This window comes from Onychomys torridus, chromosome 2, assembly GCF_903995425.1.
Source record: "Onychomys torridus chromosome 2, mOncTor1.1, whole genome shotgun sequence".
Taxonomy (NCBI): Eukaryota; Metazoa; Chordata; class Mammalia; order Rodentia; family Cricetidae; genus Onychomys; species Onychomys torridus.
In genome coordinates, this window is record NC_050444.1 from 48765383 (window position 1) to 48787945 (window position 22563).

Sequence of the window (22563 nt, forward strand, 5' to 3'; positions counted from 1 at the left end):
ATCATTGAAAGAGGAAAATTGAGGTATTTTAAAACTGGGTAGTCTGGAGCAATAGTGAATTCATCATGCATCAGTGTCCAAATATCATCCTTGATGTTTACAGCAAGAAATGATTAAAGAGAAGAAAAAAGTAAGATTTATAATCTTATGATTTTTTCTTGCTATAACTATTTGAAAATTAATAAAAGTCCCATTAGAATTAATCATATCATATTTAAAAACTTGTATTTTGTAAGAGGAATATTTATACAAGAAATTTATCTTTTATTTAGCACGTGCAAGCTCAAGTATTCCCTTTACAGATTTGATATTTATATGTAAGATTCATTTATGCAGAACATTTATATTCATTATTCACTAACAATTTCAAACTTATAAATGTATTTATAATAACTGCATTTGCTTTTATGATGTCTTATGCAAAGTGTAGGAGACTATCTAAGAAGCATTGTCTGTTTTGGTCACTCAGGGAGAATAGCATCTGACATATTGGTATCTGAAGCCCATATCTCCCTTTGTACTAATACTGGCCAATATTAACTACAGTTAGCATTATGTTTGCTAGGTTGGAGTTGTCAATAATGAGGATGCTTCTATTAAAATTGTTGTTTTGAATATCAGCTGAAAATTTCACTTTCTTAATATAAAATCTTTTATTGTTTATTTTATTGCAGTTACTAGGGCAAACTAGCAGTGATTTATGGGCCAGTGCAAGCAGCTTGAATCCAAAGTTGACCTGATATTTGTTAAGGCTTGGCTATGGGCATTAAAATGTAATCACTAACTTAATTAACATGCCCATCACATGGACAAGTAGTTTACATAAACTACTCCCCACAACCCAGTCAGATCAGTGATTATAATTTTACTTTATAGATGGAGAAATTGAAGCTTAGAGATGTAACAGCAATTTGTATATTTTCTACAAACAAAATAGTAAGTGTGAATTATATGCTACCAATGTAATGAGGTAAAGGTTTAAGGGCCTCAAATGAATATATTCTGTTACAAACATAAAGAAAAGTTTATTTTGTACCTTGCAAGGGGCAGCCAGATTGGCTTAACAGATCATGTAACACAGACATTGGAATTCAGAGATCTCCCTTTTGGAAGAGTGGTTTGGGTGGAGTGAGCTACTTCACACGCAGTTTCTAGGCTAGTTATTCCTGCCATGTGACTAAAAGGCAGGTAAGATCGGCAGGTGCTCAGGTGAGAATGAGTGTGAGAAGATGTTCATGTAACTTCTACCAATGCAATCTCTGCTATATAAATGGCACACACACACATAAGAGCAGTAGTGGTTGCTCAGTGTCTGGTACTGAGCATTAGGATCTGCTTCTTTAACCTTAGTTGAAGTCTGATTTGAATAGATAATGAACAAATGGAATAAAAATTCTCACTTTGACAATCAATTTAATAATTTTGTATCTTAATTTGTAATAAATTTTTAAAAATATTTATTATATATCTGATAGCAAGATAACAAAGGTAGGAGAGTTTGTTAGTCACAAGCTTCACCATGCAGAACTGGTTTATCATATCAATCATAGCTCATCAAGCATAGCTATCTCATTAGCTGAGTGACTTTGCACAACTTATTTACTGTCTCCATGCATGCTTCCTTACTTGAACAGTGTTGATTGTAATAATAATAATGTCAAAGATCTGTTATAACAATATATTTAATTAATTTGTGACTATGACTCTATAAATCCACGAAAAGCACTTAGTTATGTCTTGACACAGTTAATTTAGTGATTTTGGTTATTGTTTTCAGAAGTAGTACTCAAAATTCTAAACTTGCACTGATGTAAAAATGGATGGATTTGCTTCTGTCAAGGAAAGCAGATGGACTAATTGCAGATCTTTACTTCTCCCTCTGCACCCCAAATCTTACCCCAGGATCTATAGCAGACCATCTGTTTTAGCCTCCCTTTCCTCTCCTCTTCCATCTCCAGTGGATCACACAATTCTTTGCCTCCTAACTCCCTTCACCACATTCACTGAATTAGTCCATCTCCCAACTCCAGCAGACATCTCCTGGGAAGCCATAGCCCACTCCAGTGAGGGAAAGAGGTGGGCTAACTATGCATCTTCACACCTCTCCCTGGGCTCTCCTAATTCAATCCCCCAGTCTCATTCCCACCTCTTTAGCACACCACTCCTCTCTCTCTGCTCCCAATTCCCAGGACACTAAGCAGATCCTAGGCCCAGGAAAATACTCTCTGACTGATTGCTACCAAGTACTGCAGAGACATTATCTGGTTAGGACTCAAAAGGAGAAGTTGGAATCAACTCTAGGTCCTGTGTCCAGGATCCATGTGAGACAACACTGGTCATCCATGATCTGTTTAGGTGTATCCTTGTGTGGTTGACACCGCTGTTTTGTCTTTATATGTGTCTCTCTAAATCATTGTGTTTCCATGTATGTCTCTCTGTGTGCTTCTGTCAGTTCTGTTGGTTGGAGAAACAGAACTACAATGGAAGGGGGAGTAATTTGTCCAGTGACCACAGCTACAGCTGACCTCCAGACAGTGCACATTTTGCCAAAGGCTGATAGGCCACTTCAGGCTACTCACCTGTATTGTGGCACTCCATCTTCCTGTGGCAAGTGTGGCCATGGCAGCAGCAGGCTGCTGCTGTTTCTATGGCGATGTCTGGGATTCCCAAGTGGCAGTGGTAGTCACAACTTTCCCTGTGATAACCAACTACTTTCTCTGATAAGAGACACCCCTCCATTCCATCCCTCACCCCCTTTGCCTTAAGACCCGTGTCTCATGTTGGATATCTGAATCCTTTTGGCCTGGCCAGGTTGAGCAAAGAAATGCAAAACCTTCATCAGTTTTTTCATCCTTGCTGGATGAACTTGGTTTGTTCATCCCTTCCTGTCCTGGTCCATTCACTTCCGGCTTTTTTAGTGGCTTGATTTCTGTCCGCAGTCCCCCGAGTCCTGGCACTGTTTTCTCTATGGAAGTGGAGAGGGCCTCAGTGTGGCTTTAGGGAGAGAAATAAATGCTCCAGCCTCTTGTGCTCTATACTTCTACATCAGCCTGTTGTAAGTAGCTTGTTGCTCCTGGGTGAAGCTATTCCCTAAGTTGTGCTGAGAGGAGTGGATGTTCAATTCATTCCCCATTCATGGTTAAAATTCCCTTTTCTATGAATGATTTGTAAAATTGGAACTCCCAAAACCTCCGTGTGGAGAAGCCAAAGGTTCTCATCAAGTTCTTGAGAACTCTTTTAAGGTTAGATGGTGTTGGACATTTAGTTAGCAACTATTGGTACAATCTCCATTTCCTTGGGGTAGTATGGGGTAAAAAGGGCCAAGGAAAGAACATATTGACCCTGACTTGCTCCCAAGACCAGGGTGAAAGAAAAAAATCCTGATCCTGACTTGATGCAGTGACTAAGGCTTGAAATCCACTAATCCTAAACACGAAATCCCAGCATTCCTTGAGCTTGCCCCAGAATCAGGCTATAAAACCCCACAAATTCCAAGCCACTCTTCCAAATTCTGCTCCCAAGAAACGCTATATAAGCTCTGTACTCTGTTCACACTGTTGGTTCTTCTTACCTTTGGGACAGCCATCATCCTGGATTCTTCCTTCCCAATAAATCTCTTGAATGAGTTTTGTTGTGTGGTGGTGTGACACTAACCCGAGTGGAGCCCAGCTATAACAATTTTTGCCTGAGACAAGAGAGGAGCAGAACTGTAACATTTTCACTGGGGAAAATTTCCCCAAGAGGAACAGAGCTGTAACACTTTCTCTGAGAAAAATTTCCCAGGGGCAGAGCTGTAAACTGTATGCTTACAGTGACTTTGTGGTATTCCTTGGCTCCCAAATGCCAGGATCCCTTTCCATCTGAGCTGCAATGTTTAACAGGTAGGCCTCTACCAATCCTGAGAAGATGTCTACAAACGCCAGAAAATATTTATAATCTGTCATTGTTACAGCTCTGATGGAAAGATATCCTGGCAGTGAGGAGTCAAGGAATATCAAAGTCATACCACACAACAAACCTCATACAAGAGATTTATTGGGAGGAAAAAAACAAAAACAAAAACAGGAGGGTGGCTGCCTCTGCTCAGATAAGAAACAGCAGAGAATTGATCACAAGACAAGGTTTATATAGCTTTTCTTGGGATGGGGTGGATGGAGCAGAGATTTCCAGGGTGAAGCTTTCCAGAATGGGGATTGGTGGGATTTCAAGTCTGGAGCTTGTGCTCTTTGCTCTGTAGATAGGGACAGGGTCCAGCTGTAAGCGCAGTTAGTCTATGGAACCTGGCAGTTGGAAATCCTCAGGGAAGAGGGCCTAGCTACTTGTATGCCCCCCATGGGGGGGTTTATAACCCAAAACAGTAGGCTTGATTTCATTAAAGTCCAACTCCCAATGTCCCTCATACCAATTTCCTTGATCCTGGATCTCTTGTATGATCTTACTTCCCCTTTTGAGGTTCACCTGAGCACAGGTGGCACATTTAAAAGTGGTGTCTTTAATCAGACTTTCCAAATTTATCACATAATGCCTGGATCTGAGGAGTTCAGTTTTCCTGGCTTCTAGGTGGGTGGCTTGGTGGAAATCCTTAACTAGTTGCTTTTCCAGACTTGTGAGAAGAATGAGTCTGACATTCAGTAGCATCCACCATCTATATTTATCCTGTGCATCCACTTCTTATTTTTTTGCCAGTCAATCTCACTCTGAGTATATACCAGCTTTCAGTGTGATCTGGTACACTGGGCTCTGGCAAGGCTACCAAGACTTGTAGGGTCTGTCTGGTTCTAGCCCCACTTCCTTGGCAGGTGAGTCAGCTGCTCTGTGTACTCTGTCATCTGAGGAATCCCCTTTTTTGTGTGTCATTTATAATGGACAGTGATCATCCTTTTGGGTAAACAGATAGCTTCCAACAGGGCTAAGATTTATTCTCTATTTTAATTTTTATTTCCCTGCTGAGTATAGCAATCCTTCCTTGCATAGACAGGGGCCATGACAAAGCATATTGGCTATCAGTGTATATGGTGATAGCTTTGTCTTTTCCCAAGTCAAAAGTTTGAGTCAATGCTAAAAGCTTAGTTCACTGAGGTGAAATTTCCATGCTTAAAAGATTGTGCCCCAGTGAGCTTATCTTGGGTCACAACTACTGCCTCTGGCATATCTGATTCCATTTTGTATGAAACTTATGCCCAGCTGTGAACAATACCACATATGGGGTCATCAGTGGGTAGTATCAGACTTGATAGATTGGATCAGGTGAGTCCCCACAGGAAAGTCCTGCAGGGAGTGTTTATCTGGCAGGAGACTATGAGGGTAAAGAGCTGACATCTTGTGGGGCCATATGTGTTAGAGATACAGAAACAGTGCTTGGCATTGGGTCTTAAGGGCTTAAGACATCCATCTCTCAGGTAGACCCCTCAAGAGCACTGTTAGGAATAGTTGATGCAAGAAAGTTAATTTTTTTAGCTTCTTTTACCAGCAGGGCAGTGGCAGCTATGGCCCTTATATATGTTGGCCATCCAGCTACGATCAGTTCAAGTCTCTTGGCCAGATATGCTACAAGTCTTTTCAAGGTCCCCAGGATTTTCATGAGGATCTCCTGGGCAATGCCCCTGGACTCATCCATATACAAATAGTATGTCTTAGTAATGTCTGGGAGAGGGAGGGCTGGGGAAGACATCAAAACCTTTTTCAATGCATGGAAGATCCTCTGCTCAATCTAAGTCTATTCCAAAGGCTATATACCCCAATGCTGGCCTATAGGGGGGTTTGTTATCTAAGCAAATTCCATTATCCATAGGCAATGGTATCTAATTAGCCCCCAGGAATTTCTGTACTTCTTTGTTAATGTGGAGTAGAGATTGAAGGATGGCTGAAATACTGTACTGGGAAAGCATTTGTCCTAGTTCATCTACCTTATAGCCTAAGTAAGATACCTGAGAGAGGCACAGCTGACATTTCTTGGCTGAGACTCTGTTCTCCAAGGCTTGAAGAACTTTTCAAAGGCCTTCTGTTGCCTGTCTATATTCTCCAACTCTGTGGTTGGAGTTAGAAGGAAGCCATCTATACAATAGAGCGGGGTACTCCCTGGATATGTTTGTCTAAATTCCAACAGATCTACATTCAGGGCCCAGTCAAACAATGCTGGTGACTCTGAACCCTCCACCCTTGGTCTATTTGCCCCATTTCTCTTCTCTTTGTTTTCCCAAGGACAATGATCACAACAAGAGATTTTCATTCCCTTCATGTCTTTAACTGAATCTCAGTTTTTGTAAATTTCCTGAGCAATTTGCCAAAGTCAAGACCTATTCATCCCTTTAAATCCCTCTAATTTAGAGGGATTTTTTTGTTATGTCTAGGGATTACTGCATGAAAAAGGGGTTATTATTGGTTCACTGGTTTTCAGGAGCATCTGGATCTATGGGTAAGTACCCCGTATGTCTCACAGAGCCTATCCAGAAACCTAGTGGACAACTTGTGGGGTCCTTGAGTAATCTGACCTACCAAAAATTACCTGGTAGGATTTCTGACTACAACTTTTAATCCTCTTAATAAAGATTTGTGAAAAAGGCATCTATACACTATTATTAAGAGTTTCTAACATGTTGATAAGGTTCTGTGGCTTCTCCAAAAATGGAGAGTTTGAGTGTTCCAGTTTAATAAATCACTGGTAGAGAACAAAACATAAACCATGAATGGAGGAGTTGAGCTTCTCTCTGACCTGACCCCTGCATAACTGGGGGCAGTATTCCATCCCCAGGAACAACCAGCTACTTAGGTCAAGCAGGGAAGGCTTACAGACTCAGGGATTTCTTTCTCATTCTTGCATGTACTCTGAGGCCCTATGATAGTCTAAATGAAAACGGCCTCATTGGCACACAGGGAATGGCACTATTAGAAGGTGTGGCCTTATTGGAGGAAGTGTGCCACTGGGTTGGGGAAGGCTTTGAGGTTTCTAGCTCAAACCAAGCTCAGTGTCACTCTTCCTGCTGTACACTGATCCGGATGTAGAGCTATCAGCTACCTCTTCAGCACCATGTCTACCTGTGTGCCACCATGCTTCCTGTCATGATGACAATGCGCTAAACCTCTGAACCTGGAAGCAAGCTCCAAGTAACTGTTTTCCTTTCTAAGAGTTGCCTGGGTCATGGTGTCTCCTCACAGCAATAGAATCCCCAGTTAAGACAGGACTTCCCCTCTCATCCATAGAGAAAAGGATCAGGACCCCATCACTGAGTTAGAGTCAATCCACTAAATAAGCCAGAAACAAGGACTCCAGAACCCAAATAGGGTGGAGGTCAAATTCCTCAGTGGGCCTGAAAGAAAATATTGAGGTTTGGGGGTTTTCTCTGGGTAACCCAGCTGCGTGGAAAGGATTCAGGTCCCCAGGGTGCAGGGATATGCGTGCATGAAAAAAAATTGGTTATTATAGCAAAACTGTGTCTCAGGAACCACCTGCATTGCCATAGCAACAGCAACAACCAGCTACATTTGCTTCCAGAAGGAAAGCACATCAACATGGTTGAGTTGCTCAGAATTTCCCATGAGCCTTTGAGAAAGAGTGCTCTGCCTGATAGGCAGATGTAGATGTTTTCTCTAGACGATGCTTTTCCACTTCCATTTTAGATCTTTTTTTCTGACCAACAGAAATGACAAAAAACATACAGAGAGACAGATTGAATCATATAGAAAGACACATAGTAAAGACAAAATGGGATTAGCAACCACACATTCACACACTTGAACAGAGCAGGTGAAATCAGTACTCTGTCAAGTGGATCCTGGACACAGGATCTCCAGTCCTGCCCAGCCTCCCTTCTTTGTTTTACTGATCAGATAACACTTCTTACAGAACAATCTTACTTCTAGAGGTATTCAGTCCAGGTGACTTTTGGTTACCTTTTATTTTTTCTTTTGAGTAGAAGCATTATGGTGCCTTCAAAATGCATATCAATGGCCAGAAATTATTTTCCTGGGAACTTTGGTATATCTTAGGATATGTAACCCATGAGTGTCCTCTTCAGGCAGTGCACTCTTACCTACTTCTGAGGGTCCATAGACACACTCTCTGGTGATTCTAATCAAGACTTCTAAAATATTATGGAAATCCCAGTAGAGATGACTAGTCAGATAGTGTAGACCCCAATGTCCAGACGATGAGTTATTTGAAGGCAAAACCCAAATCCTGGCATCTTGTTTGACAGTTGCAAGGGTATAGAAGAGTGATTGGCAGAAAGAGGCAGTTTAACAGAACCTAAGATAAGGTAGCTGGAGCATCTTAACTTAAGGTTCTAAGAATAGAGCTAGGAATTTTTCCTTGGGATTCTTATTCAAGGAGATAAAATTCTAGTTAAACCTCAAATGGTCTCAGTAAGATTCAAGATAACAGATTTGTGAAAAAACAATAAGACTGACAAACTCTTATCCAAATTAATTAAAAGTTGATGTGGTACTTTGAAAGGAATTGCTCCCATAGGCCTGTAAGTAGTAGTACTATTAGGAGGTATGGTCTTGTCGGAATAGGTGTGGCCTTTTTGAAGAATGTATGTCACTGGGGGGGTGGTTCAGATAGTCAAGCCAGGCCTAGTGGCTCACTCTCTCTTCCTGCTGCTTGTGGATCCAGATATAGAACTCTCAGCTACCACTCCAGCACTATGTCTGCCTGCATGCTGCCATGCTTCTTGCCACAATGATAATGGACCAATTCTCTGAAACATAAGTCAGCTCGTATTAAATGTTTATAAGAGTTGCTATGGTCATGGTGTCTCTTCTCAGCAATAGAAACCTTAACCAAACAGATGAGGAGAGAATAGCCAAATTAACAAAACTACATATAAGAAGGGTAATATGACAACAGACACAGAGAAAAATCTAAAGAATCATGAGGACATACTTTACAAATGTCTTCCCGGCAATACTGGAAAAAATGTCAAAGAAATGGCTAAAGTTTTCAACACACATCACTTACAGATATTAAATCAAGATGACACAAGCAATTCAAACATTTCTATAACCCCAGTGAAATAGAGTCCGTGCTTAAGTCTTACAACCAAGCCCAGGGACAGATGGTTTTAACAGAGAAAAGTTATGCCAATAATTCTTAAATCATTCCACAAAATAGAAACAGAAGGGACTTAGCTCAAATTGTTTTGTGAGGCCGCAGTTACCCTGATACCCAAATTGCATGAAGACCTAACAAATAAGAGAATTGCAGACCTATTTCCTTTATGAACATAGATTCTCAATAAAATACTTGCAAACTGAATTCAAGTACACATCAAAAAGAAAATTCACCATGATCAAGCAGGCTTCATTCCAGAAATGAATGAATGGTTCATTATATATAAATTGATAAATGTAATACTCCATATAAACAAACTGAAAGACAAAAACACATGATCATCTCATAAGATGAAAAAGGCTTTAAAAAAATCTAACACTTCTTCATGATAAAAGATACAGAGATGTTAGAGATACAAGGGACATATATAATAAAAGCAATTTATAGCAAGCCCATAACCAAGGTCAAATTAAATGGAGAGAAACTCAAAGCAACTCTACTAAAATCAGGAACAAGGAAAGGTTTCCTTTCTCTTCATACATATTAAATTTAGTACTTGAAATCATGGGTAAAGCAGTAAGACAGCTGAAGTAGATCATAAGGATACAAGTAATAAAGGAAGCATCTTTTTATGCAGATGATAGGGAACCCCAAAATTCCACTGGGACACAACTACAGTAAATAAACACTTTCAGCAAATAGCTGGATATATAATTAGCTCAAAAAATAAGTAACCCTCCTATATACGAATGACCAATGGACTGAGAAAGAATAAGAGAAAAAACACCTTTCACAATAGCCTTAAATAATATAAAATATCTTGGGGTAATTCTAACCAAGTAAGTGATAGATATGATAAAAACTTTGAATCCCTGAAGAAAATGGAAGAAGACATCAGGATATGGAAAGATCTCTCATGCTCATCGATGGGTAAAATTAACAGTAAAACTGGTCATCTTACCAAAAGCAATGTAAAGGTTGAAAGCAATATCCATGAAAATTCCAACACAATCTTTCATAGATCTTGAAAGGAGAATCTTCAGTTTCATGTGGAAACACCAAAAAAAAAAAAAAAAAAAAAAACCAAACCAAAACAAAACAAAACAAAAAACAAAACAGGGCAGCTTAAACAAACCTGAAAAATAAAAGAATAGCAGGTGTTATAATCATTCCTGATTTCAAGTTGTACTTAGAGCTATAATAATAAAAATAGCATTTTATTGACACAAAAACAGACAGGTTGATTAATGGAGTCATACCAAAGAAAGATAAGTCCACACACCTATCCACTTTTTAAAAGAGAAGCCAGAAATATACGCTGGAAAAAAAGACAGCAGTTTTAATAAAGAGTGTTGGTCAAAGTGGATAGCTGCATATAGAAGAATGCAAATAGATCTATACTTACCATCATGCCCCAAATTCAAGTCTAAATGGATCAAAGACCTTAACATTAAACCAAATACACTGAACCTGAAAAAAAAAAAGACATTGGGGGAAAACCTTGAATTGATTAGCACAGAAAAAGACTTTTTGAACAAAATACTGTTAGCAAAGACACTAATATCAACAATTAATAAATGAGACACCATGAACCTGAAAAGCTTCTGAAAGGCAGAGAACACTATCATTCAGTCGAAGCAGCAGCCTAAAGAATGGGAAATATTTTTTATCAACTACACTTCTGACAGAAGGCTAACAGCCAAAATACAAAGAACTTTAAATACTAAATATATCCAAAAGACAAATAACCCAGTTTTAAAAAATGGGATACAGGTTTAAACAGAGAATTCTCAAAAGATGAAACTCAAATGGCTGAGAAACCCTTAAAAATAAGTTCAACACCATTAGCCATCGAGGAAATGCAGTCAAAACTAATTTGAGATTTCACCTTAACCCTTCAGAATGGCTAGGATCAATAACTCAAGTGATCACTCATGCTGGTGAGGATGAGAAACTCCCATACCTTCTTGGTAATGTGTAAACTTGTACAGCACAGTGGAAATCAGCATGGCAGTTTATGAGTAAACTAGAATCAAGGTACCTTAAGATCCACAGATCCTACTCTTGAACATATAGCCAAAGATCACTTTATTCCTCCACAGAGACTCTTGCACAACCATGCTCATTGCTGTTCTGTTCAAAATAACTATAAATTGGAAACAACGTAAATGTCTCTCAACTGAAAAATGGATAAAGAACATGTGATACATTTACCCAACAGGGCATCACTCAGCTATTAAATAAGAATAAAATGAAATTCACAAGTAAGTGGATGGAACTAGTAAAATAAAAAATCATCCTGAATGAGGTAACCCAGACACAGAAAGACAAATGTGGGGATGTTAGCTGTTAAGTGAACGATAAGCAAGCTACAATCCATAAAATCACAGTGGTTGTATAGAGAGGTCAGGACTAGGGGAAACAGATCTCATTAGGAAAGAGGAATAGAAAAATAGTTATGGAAAGATGGGATAGGGGCTAGATAGGGATGATTCAGTGCTGAGGGGAAACAGGCAAGAGAAAGGAATACAGGGAAAGACAACTAAAATTGATGGTCATTCGAGTGGTAGTATGAAACCTAATACAATATATAGTAATATTATTGCTATATATTCAAAATGATATTATCTAATAATGTGGAAAACAGAACCCAAGTGGCTGTCTCTTGTCATCAAATGAAGCTTCCAGTACCACCAGGATTGGGTTGCACATAATTCACATAATTGAGTTGTTGGCCAGAGGGTTCCCATGTTGTTTTAGAATTTCTATTACTGTGAAGAGATACCATGACCAGGGCAAATCTTTTAAAGGAAAACATTTAACTGAGGTTGGCTTGCAGTTCAGAGGTTTAGTGCATTATCATCATGGTGGCAAGTATGGCAGCACACAGGCAGACATGGTACAGAAGATGAAGCCAGGAGTTCCATATCCAGACAGTCAGGAAGAGAGAAGGAGACACTGAACCTGACTTGAGTTTCTGAAACCACGAAGCCCAACCCCTAGTGACACACGCATCAAACTACTCAACACTTACTGCAACAAGCCACACCTCCTAATAGTGACACTTGCTATGAGCCTATAGGGAGCTATTTTTATTTTAACCACCACACATGGGAATTTCTAGCAACACAATCTGTTTCCAAGACTATAAGTTGTTCTCTATAAGGTGATGAAAAGGTCCCGTTTGCTGAAAATCATACCTACATAACTTATTGTTCATGATAAAGTTGAGCTGGTGCCTACTTAGAGCCTTCACATCTATGTACTCTCCTCTTTGGTATAGAAAGGTACATTGCTTGCTACCAAAGGAGAAATATAAATACCATCCCAGCCTCAAAACCTTTAATGGTGTCCTCTCAGCAGGATGTGATAACCAATGTTGTCATAAAACTCATGAGAGCAATCAACCTATATCTGATTTTACTTAAAGCCCCCTCTGTGAGATGGAACTCATAAATAACTCTGCTTGGGTCACCAAGTCAATGAGACTAGATAGCTCAGGATCTCAGAGCAAAACCAAGTACAGTAAAATGCTGCAATGAAACAAATCCTAATTATGTTCTGCTATATTATGTTCATTAATCAATGCCTGCTTAACCATCATCAGAGAAGCTTCCTCCTGCAACAGAGGGTAACATGTACAGAGACTCACAGTATAAGACACTATTCTGAGAGCAAGAGACTTTTGGAACACTCATCCTGGAAAGGGTTGTCTCCATCATATCATACCCCTCAGAACTCATTGAACCATGCAGAAATCTGGCAGAAAGGGTGTAAGAGCAGGGGAAGATGGACAACTAAAGAAAGTAAGGTCCTTTAAACTGCCATGATTGACAAACATATATACATATGCAGCGACTGTGGCAGCATGCACAAGCCTGCAGGGGTCTGCAGCAGTGGGGATGCTGAAAGGAAAAGTGGACACTCCTCTATCCCTAACCCACTTGCTAATAAAAATTTAGTTTCCTACAAATGAGTCTCCATGGTGAAGCAAGCTACTCTTAAGCATAGGCTGCATGTCCAGTAGTAGTTGACCAACAGAAAACAAATTTGTAAGGGCCTTTTCTATCTACTTTCTTTTTAATTTTATCTTTTTAATATTAATTTTATTTTACTCTTGTTCTTTTTCTTCTCTCTTTTTACTTCACAGGTCTTTTCCATATATATTAAGGCTTTCAGTTTAGTCCTTTTTAAAATGAGATTCCTGAGTGTGAGAATGAATGTTTCTCTGTTTTATATTGTCTTCTGTTGAGACATTTTCTCTCTGTTTTTTGTTTCATCCAATTCTGATGTGTTAGTTTTATTTCATTATATTTTATTATTATAATCCCTTAGAAGAATGTTCATTTTCTAATGAGAGATACAATGGGGATGAGTAGGGAGGAGGGAAGGAATTGAGAAGAGTATAGGATGTAAAACTGTTACCAGGATATATTTTTCTGAAAGAAAAACTGTTTTTAGACTCTTTATAGATTCTTTATGGATTTCACATCATGTTTCCTGATACCATGAATCTCCCCATCCCATCATATCTGTCCTCTGCCTTTGCAACCTCCTCCACAAAATGAAACAATATTTAAAAGAAAAGAAAACAAAACAAAACAAAAAACAGATTAACATCCAAAACAAGAACAACAATAACAAAAGTCTTGGCATGGTAGATGTAGCTTGACAAAGTGAGTCAGTCACACATTACAAACTTTAGTCTGTCCATCTTTACTTTTAAGTCTTCATTGCTATGGGTTATTGGTCTGTTTAGAGGCCTCTGGCTTCTGCTACACCCTCAATATGATGCTGGGCCCCAGTGCATTAGAAGAGTGCTGCTTTAATCACACAAGCCAGATAGAGTCCCAGGATTCTAATGTAGTTAGGTTTTATGCCTTATTCTCTGCCATGAAAGTTCTTCTGTGAACAGATTTAATGCATTACCATAAAATAAAGAACACAAGGAGTAATTACCAGACTATATGAAGGTTGTCAGTTCATTTCTGTTAAAGTACTGTTCCCTGGAGAAACCTAATGAGTCATACTTCTACTCTACATGTTACTCTTGGAATTATTATCTATTTAGTTCTGCTTCCAGTATACATGGGGTTTTCTCTTCTGACCTGTCAAACTCTTCCACATATCTCAAGAAAATAAATTCCAAAGCCAAAGGTGTAAGTGCTTAGTTTTGTCATAGCATTGCCCCATCTCTTGATAGTGATTTATTCTGGCTCACAGTTAAAATGGGTATTTCCACAACAAAGTAATCAAGACAATCACACAGTGGCTTGCTCAGAAGCTAATAACCCTCACACCTATGACTGAAGGCTTCTCTCTTAGATGGTTCCATATACTGTGAAGTTCACAGTTGATATTAACCCTCAAACTTCCTTTTCATAAATGACCGTGAACATATGTACAAATATTATAATCATGTTTGGTTCAAAATTATGTTAAAATTTTATATAGTAGAAAATATTTCTTGGTACTAATTCTCTGAAACAACAGAAAACTTCAATTACACTTAGGTAAAATCTTCAGGGTTCATAAACCATTCTGTCCAATGTCATTGCTAAGGACTTGAATTCAGGAATGGATTATTTAACTTAGCTATGCAGCAAATATTTATAGTTCAACATATTACCTGAAAAACTATGTGTTTAACTTTTTGATAATTATATTTTTTGCTGAGTTTCCTGAGATAAACTTCAAAACTGTATGATTTATAACCAAGTAATTTCATTTTTTCCAAGAAGCTCCTTGTTATTTCTATGTGAAATTTTGTTCAATTCACAACTGATTTTATCTTCGTATTTTATAGGTTCTTTGGAAGAATGCTTGAGCTGTTTTGTCATCTAAACATTTACCTAAGAGGAATCAGCACATCATTGTCTCAATGACAAAAGAATGTGAATGTGGGGCTCCACATGCAATGTGAATGTATGTGCTATTTCTCTCATTTAGAATTAAATGAGTGTATTTGATTTTAAGAAAGAAATCCTTAAGGAGAAATTTCTTGACTCACATCTACTCATATTTCCATGGGGATAACAAACCATCCTTCTCCTACACAGTGCTTTATAGTTTCAAGTTGCATAGCAAATTCAAGTCTGGTAAATAGATACACTTTGCATACAAATTCTAGTTCAAATTCAGCCCATTACTTATTATCTATATTACTTTAATTTCAAGTGTTACTTAAAGTTTGTATTTACTCATCTGATTATGAATTATAATAGTCTTTATGGATGATTTTTGAATATTAAAGTATGTAACTTATACATAATATATACATATACATGTATCATGTTTGTATATATGTATGCATACATGTGTAGGTAAAAAAGATACTTTATTTTTTTTTTGTTTTTCTTCAAATGAAATAACTACTTGTTGTTTACATTTGAATTTCACAGAAAACTCTGGCAATTGTTCCCTGGTTCTATGAGTGATACTTAAAATAATTTCACTCCCTCTGAAAAAAGCATCTAAGTTTAGTCATTTCTATTTTGAGGAAAGTATTGATAATATTTTCCAAGAAGAGAAACTAATTTAGATATCTTGAGACTATGAACCATTTTAATGTTTTAGAATCTATATTGTATTAATATCACCTGACTTCTGATTATTCATGTTTTAAACATAAAATTATACTAATAGTGAGTGAGCAGCCTGAGAGAAATGTCTGAAAACTTGCTTGGATTTATTCGGGAAGACATATGTCTTAAAGTAATTTATATGTAGTTTTTAAAGGTGTGCTTAAGCTATGATAGTCTTTGTCCTTAGTTCTGCCAAGCAGCACCAATCATCTGTCTTTGTTTATTCTCTAAAATGATGCAACCCAAAGAATATCTGTTTACAAAGCTACATGGTAACTGTATCTGCTTCTCTTTCTGTAAGAGTTTGTCTTTTGAAAAAGATTCAGTTAGTGAAATTGGATTTTGTTAATGTGTGTCATGAACATCTGGACAAAGTATCTTAGAGAGCTGTTTCAAAGTAGCCTCAATTACCCATTGGTTAAAAAAAAAAAAAGTCAGACAAGCTTTTATTTAGTGTACTCTTCATCCCTACATCTATTAAGTTACAAGAATAATGCTTAAGTGAAAGAGACTTGACTCCTCAAGGGCAATGAGGAGGCTTGCTGGTAAATGTTCAAATTAAGGTCAAACTTAATGCAAAGCCTTTTTAACTGAGAGTTCCCATAAACTTTCCTCTTTCACCAAAGCAAATAACCCAGAAATGAATTATTTATTTATCCCGTATAAAATGAGACTAACACCTAATCTAGTAATGCTCATTAATTTTTACCATGAATGTTACAATTTTAATTTGCATAATAATGATACCTCTTTACCTTATAAGATGCAAATTCCAAAATAAGATTCATCAAAGAAACAGCTTACACCATGAAAACTAAAAGCAAAGGCATGTACTCCTGATTTTTGTGGTTCTACACACGCAGTTACCAAGTAGTTCTTTTTGAGGACAGTGAAGCCTTAATCAACAATCATGTATTCACACTTAATCCATCACCAGATTGTATGTGAAAATAAAATATAACTTAGTTACTGCTCTTGTGTAGAAAAAAGTATCTGCATGAGCAAATTATTGCCTCTAAATTAGCTCTGATGAAGATAGATAGAATTCTGTTGATACTGGAACACCATTAAGGGCTGTAAGGACTCCCTGATGTTAATAGAAATAGCCTAGCATGAAACACTGAAACTCACATATGTATCTGAAGTCTTGTAAGTTGGGTAAGCAGTAAAACATTTGTGACAATATAAACACCTGCCACCGAGACTGACTGAGTTTAATCCCTGGGACCCACAAGGTGAAAAGAAACAAGCAGCTCCCACAAAGTGCAGCACAATCATACTTGTACTCACCAGTGCATGTATGTGTTCAAAAGTGCATCTTAGTATCCAAACTGTAGATTGGTTTGTTTAAAGTACCAGTAGAATCCAGGAAACTAGAAAGGAAATACAGGTGGGAAAGTCAAATAAAGATCTGATGGACTTGAGGATAATAGAAGCCAATGATGTGAAGGGAAAGTGAGAATAAAGTTATCAGAAGTTTAAGTGGGGAGATGGATGGGAGGATTAGGGCAGAAGAGAGGAATGAGACAGGAATATCTACCACCAAAGATGTTTGAAAAAGCCATTTAAAAATGTATTACTTAATCAATTATATATATATAGGTATATGTGTGTATATATATATATATATATATATATATATATATATATATATATATATATATATATATATGTTCAGTTACAATTACACTATACAAAGGTTTATGCTTATCCCCAAAGGAATAGGTTGCCATTCTCATGTGATACCTCCATTCAAGGTATTGTTCCCATAGATATCCAAAATAATTTTTCTTGGTTGTTCATGATGTTCATTAATTAATTATAATTTGATAGTAAGATTTTTACTGAAGACACCACACACATCTGTTACAGGACATGAATAAATCAATTTGGTACTGTCCAGAATTATGCCTTTTGCTGGCTCACTTTCATAGTATTGGAAGGTCCTAAGGGAAAATTCATCAACAATCTCATTCATCTGTGAATGCTATCAACTACAGTAATGTTAAACATAGTAAGACTGTCCACAGGTCCAGTGCCTACATAACTGCTCTCTGATTTTATCTAAGACTTGCTCCACAGAAAGAAACACATAACTGGTACTATAAATCTGGCAAAGAACCCATGATTAGAAGCTCATGGGATCCAGGATTGAACTTCTCACTATTATTCTGCTAAAAGTACATAGCATCAAACTGCCCTCTCAGACATTGTCTCTATATCCACAGATTATCCCAGCTCTTCAGAACTTATTGAAGATGTTTCTTTGAGCAGTAAAGGCTAACACAGAAGTTCAAAACTAATCAAAATGCAGAGAAACAAATGTCAGAGGAGTTCTTTGCCAAGAGTGCCACGTCTATATCATACTTCTCTCCCCAAGGTTCAGATATCATCATGGAAGACAGGTCAAAGAATTTGTAAATGCCAGAGGTTGGGGAGTATCAGAGTGAAACAATGTATTCTGGGCATGAATAGACACCTGTATGCATGCACTCTTTTCATCTGTGGTTGACTTCACAAGATTTTTCACAATGTTAAGCAGGTAAACATGCAATCATGTAGTGGGAAGGAGTTAATGAGCTCCTACACCTAGCTGAGGAGCTACAGACATATGGTAAATTTTAGGGGAGAGAGGAACACTGTTTTTTAAGGGTAGCTCTGCATAAATTGACAATACTCCAGTGGATTTTCCATATGTAGGTGTACATGAACAATTGGAGTCAACACCTTATTTAAGAAATAAAAATGGGCTGGGCGGTGGTGGCTCATGCCTTTAATCCCAGCACTTAAGGTGGCAGAGCCAGGCAGATCTCTGTGAGTTCGAGGCCAGCCTGGGCTACCAAGTGAGTTTCAGGAAAGGTGCAAAGCTACACAGTGAAACCCTTTCTCGAAAAAGCCCCTCCCCCCAAAAAAAGAAATAAAAATGGACTATAATTTGGGGGTGGGAATATAGGTAAATATAGAATATTTAAGGGGAGAATTGGGTCTTGAGTGTGATAAAAATATGTTGCATGAGATTCTCAAAGTATGAATAAAAATAAAATATGTGCCTTAATGGATCAGCTTCTGTAGTAACTTACATGGAAAGTCAGTGATACACAGTCATAATTAAACTTAGTTTGATTTTTTATTTCTGCTTCTGTAATTTAATTGTATATTTAAATTACCTTGTAAACTCTACAAATTAATTTGATGAACCCAAATACAATTTAACTATCATTTACTACTCTTTTCTACTATATTTTTGATTTTTTACTAAACTAATCATTATTTTCTACTAAACATTATGTTTATAGCTGGCAAAGAAATATATGCCAAATATCTGTCACTCAAAAGAATTCAATTAACCTAACTCTCAGTATAAATGCACTGTATTCATAGAAGAGAAACTAAGATAATAGAGATGTGAAATGACTTATGGAGACTTTCAATGAGGTTTGGAGTACAACTGAGAATATACATGACTGTTACCAGACTGTGGATACGGAACCACAATTAGTACTTGCTGGTTGTGTTGTTACTATTTCTCCCTCCTGGTAATCTACCAGTTAGCACATTAGAAGCAAAGCATTTCTCGGTTCGTGCTCAGAAAATAATATTCCACCTCTCTAATTTAAATATAAATGCATTTTAAACCAATTCTTTAAAAATTTAGTTAAAATAGTGTTGGCTGTGCATTTATAATATATATAGCCTCTATTTTGTTGAAGTATGTTCCCTCTCGTCCTAATCATCTTAATATTTTTGTCATAAAAATATACAGCAATCCCATTAAAATCAGGAATAAGACAGAGATGTCTACTACTCCACTCATTTTCAACAGAGTACTTGAAGTACTAGTCAGAGCAGTAAGACAACACATGACAGTTAATGGGATGTAAGTAGAAAACAAAGTCAAATTAGTTTCTCTATGTAGTTTTGGTCTCTCCAAACTGCTGGGCTCTGCTGCACCTGGGCTGTTCCTTCCTCAATAGTCTCTCCACTGGATATCTGCAAGGACTTGTCCCTGGTCAAATGATGCCAAGACTCAACTTCTCTCCATTACCTTTATAATTCTAGTTCTTCTGCTACATCTGAGGCTATACCTTCACCAATGGCCTCTCCCACTTGTACTTCAGGGACTCCAACCATACCAAGCCTCAGTTGTTCTCTATGATTGCCTCACTCTGTTAAAAGCAGTAACACCTAGTAACTCATACACTGCTGTGTTTGGCTGCCATCATGAGATACAGCCATGGTTTGCTCTGGAATGCAACATATGTGTGCTAATCTTGGGAAATATAGCCCAGATTTATGATCCTTAATGGTGATGAACTCCTCTGTCACCACCAATCTCCCAGCTCCAAACAACCAGCATCAGCATCAACTGTCTCAGTAATGCAAAGGGTTTTCTTTTATGTTCCTGGTCTCTTCTTAATCACACCTAAGTCTTCAGCTCCAGCAGACAAGTCAATACAGATTCTTAGTTCAATAATTTGAATGGACTAAATAGAGTCTTTAAGGGACTCTCAGAACTTCACTCTGAAACTTGAAAATCCAGGCCTTCATCATCTGCGCTTCTCAATATTTAACTTATTTCCCACAGCAATTCACTAATCTCTGAATTCTCAATATCTTTCCCAGGCCAATGTTACAAAACAGCATGATCTGATATTTCGTATTGATATGGTACCAATTTCTGCCTTAGTTAAATTTCTATTGCCCTGATAAAACACGATGATCAAGGCAGCTTGTGGGAGAAAGATTTATTTCAGTTTACAGTGCTCAACATAGTCCTCATGGATGGAAATTGGGGAAGGATCAAGTTCCTATATGCAGGAACAGATGCAAAAGGCCATGGAAAAGTACTGCTTGCTGGCTTGCTCCTAATGGCACATCCTGCTATCTTAGAGCACTCAGGACCACCAGTCTAGGGATGACATCTCCCATAGTGAAATATGCCCTCCTACCTCAATCTTGAACCAGAAAATACAACACAGGCTCCCCTATAGAGAGGCTCTCTGGAGAGAACATTCAATAGAGGTGCCAGCTTCCAAAATGACTATATCTTATGTCAAGTTGAATAAAACTAGCCAGCATGAACCAAAGTAGGAGAGTCTCAGGTTCAAGGCCACTCTAGGAGACATAGAGACATACTGTTGATAGTTACTTTTTAAAGTAGTCTTATAAGATGAAAGTAAAGCCTAATGCTTTCTAGAGAAAAATTTCCACAGCTATAGGCTAGAGGCTGAGTAATAATTACTTGGCTGGAAGTACTTCTCAGTTTGCAGTCAGTTTATAATACAAGAAATAGAAATCATTGTCTAAAATTTGGAAACAGAATAAACATGTCTTTTTGATTTACAAATGGTAAAACTATGTGCTAATAAAATTTAAATTTAAACTGGACAAATTTTCTGGGCATAATATTACTGTATAGATGATCTGGGGTTTACAACTTCAGTCATTGGAAAATGATATTTTAAGGAAATTCCATGTGTGATCATATCCTAATCAATGAACATAGAAATGAATTTTATCATATGAGTGTAAGGTTTCAACACTGAAACTGAAAGGAACTTATTAGACAAATTAAGTAACTCGTACACAAATGGGGATTGTATGCTATGATAATAGTGCAAAAAAAAAAAAAAGGCAATTCTTTCCAAATTGGTCTAGAGATTTAGTAGTACTGCAAACAATTCCACAGCAAATATTTTCTGTTTTTAATTTGTTTGTGTTGCAATTAACAAATTTGTAGAAATAGTTGGTAATATAGCCAGGTTACTACATGAAAAAGTTTGTTAGACTGTGATTACTCATTGAATTTATGCTCTGTGTGTACCAATACTTGGAAAGCTTACCGCAAAATCTATTCTAACACTAACCATATAATTATCAAATCATGTATTACTGAATGCATAATTTTAGAAACTCACACATATGTTTTCCTAAGCAGCAGCATAATAAATATTTTTAGGGGAACATCAAATGCTTTACATCTATCATGACAGCTAATTCAGTAACTTTGCTAATACAAATAATGCATTAAGAGACAAGTAGAAAGATGGCTGTTTTCAAAGTGTTCTCTTGCACTGAAGAAACACTATGACCACAGCAACTCTTATAAAGGAAAGCATTTAATTGGGGCTTTATTACAGTTTCAGTGTTATCACCCATTTTCATCATGGCAGAGTGTATGTTAGCATGCAGATAGACATGGTGCTGGAGAAGTAGTTGAGAGTTCTACATCCAGATCCACAGGCAGCAGGAAGAAAGAGATACTGGGCCTGTCATGGGCTTTTGAAACATCAAAGCCAACCCCAGTGATACATTTCCTTCCAACAAGGCCACATGTACTACAATAAATAATCTTTCAAATAGTACCACTGTCTAGATTTCAAAAATATGAGCATATGGAGTCCATTCTTCTTCAAATAACCACATTTCACTCCCTGCCCCCCATAGGTTTGTAGCCATATTATAATGCAAAAATGCATTCAGGGGGTTGGGGATTTAGCTCAAGTGGTAGAGCGCTTGCCTAGCAAGCACAAGGCCCTAGGTTTGGTACTCAGCTCTGGAAAAAAATGCATTCAGTTCAACTTTAAATGTTCCCATAGACTATAACAGTCTCAACACTGTTTAAAGTTCAAAGTTCAAAGTATCAAGATGATCTCTTAAATGTACAACCCTGTCACACTGAAATTTAAAAAAATAAAAAACTTCCAACATACACTGGAATAAAATATGCATTATCATTCCAAAATATTGAAGAAATACTGGGCCAAAGCAATCTCAAAAATCAACAGGGAAAACTTCAAGTTCTTCATCTCTATGTCTAATGTCAAAGTACTCTTTAGATCACCAACTTTGTTCATATTTGTTGACTACAGTAAACCTCTCTCTTGGGCTGTTTATATACTCAGTTTGCAGCTCTCATTGGCATAT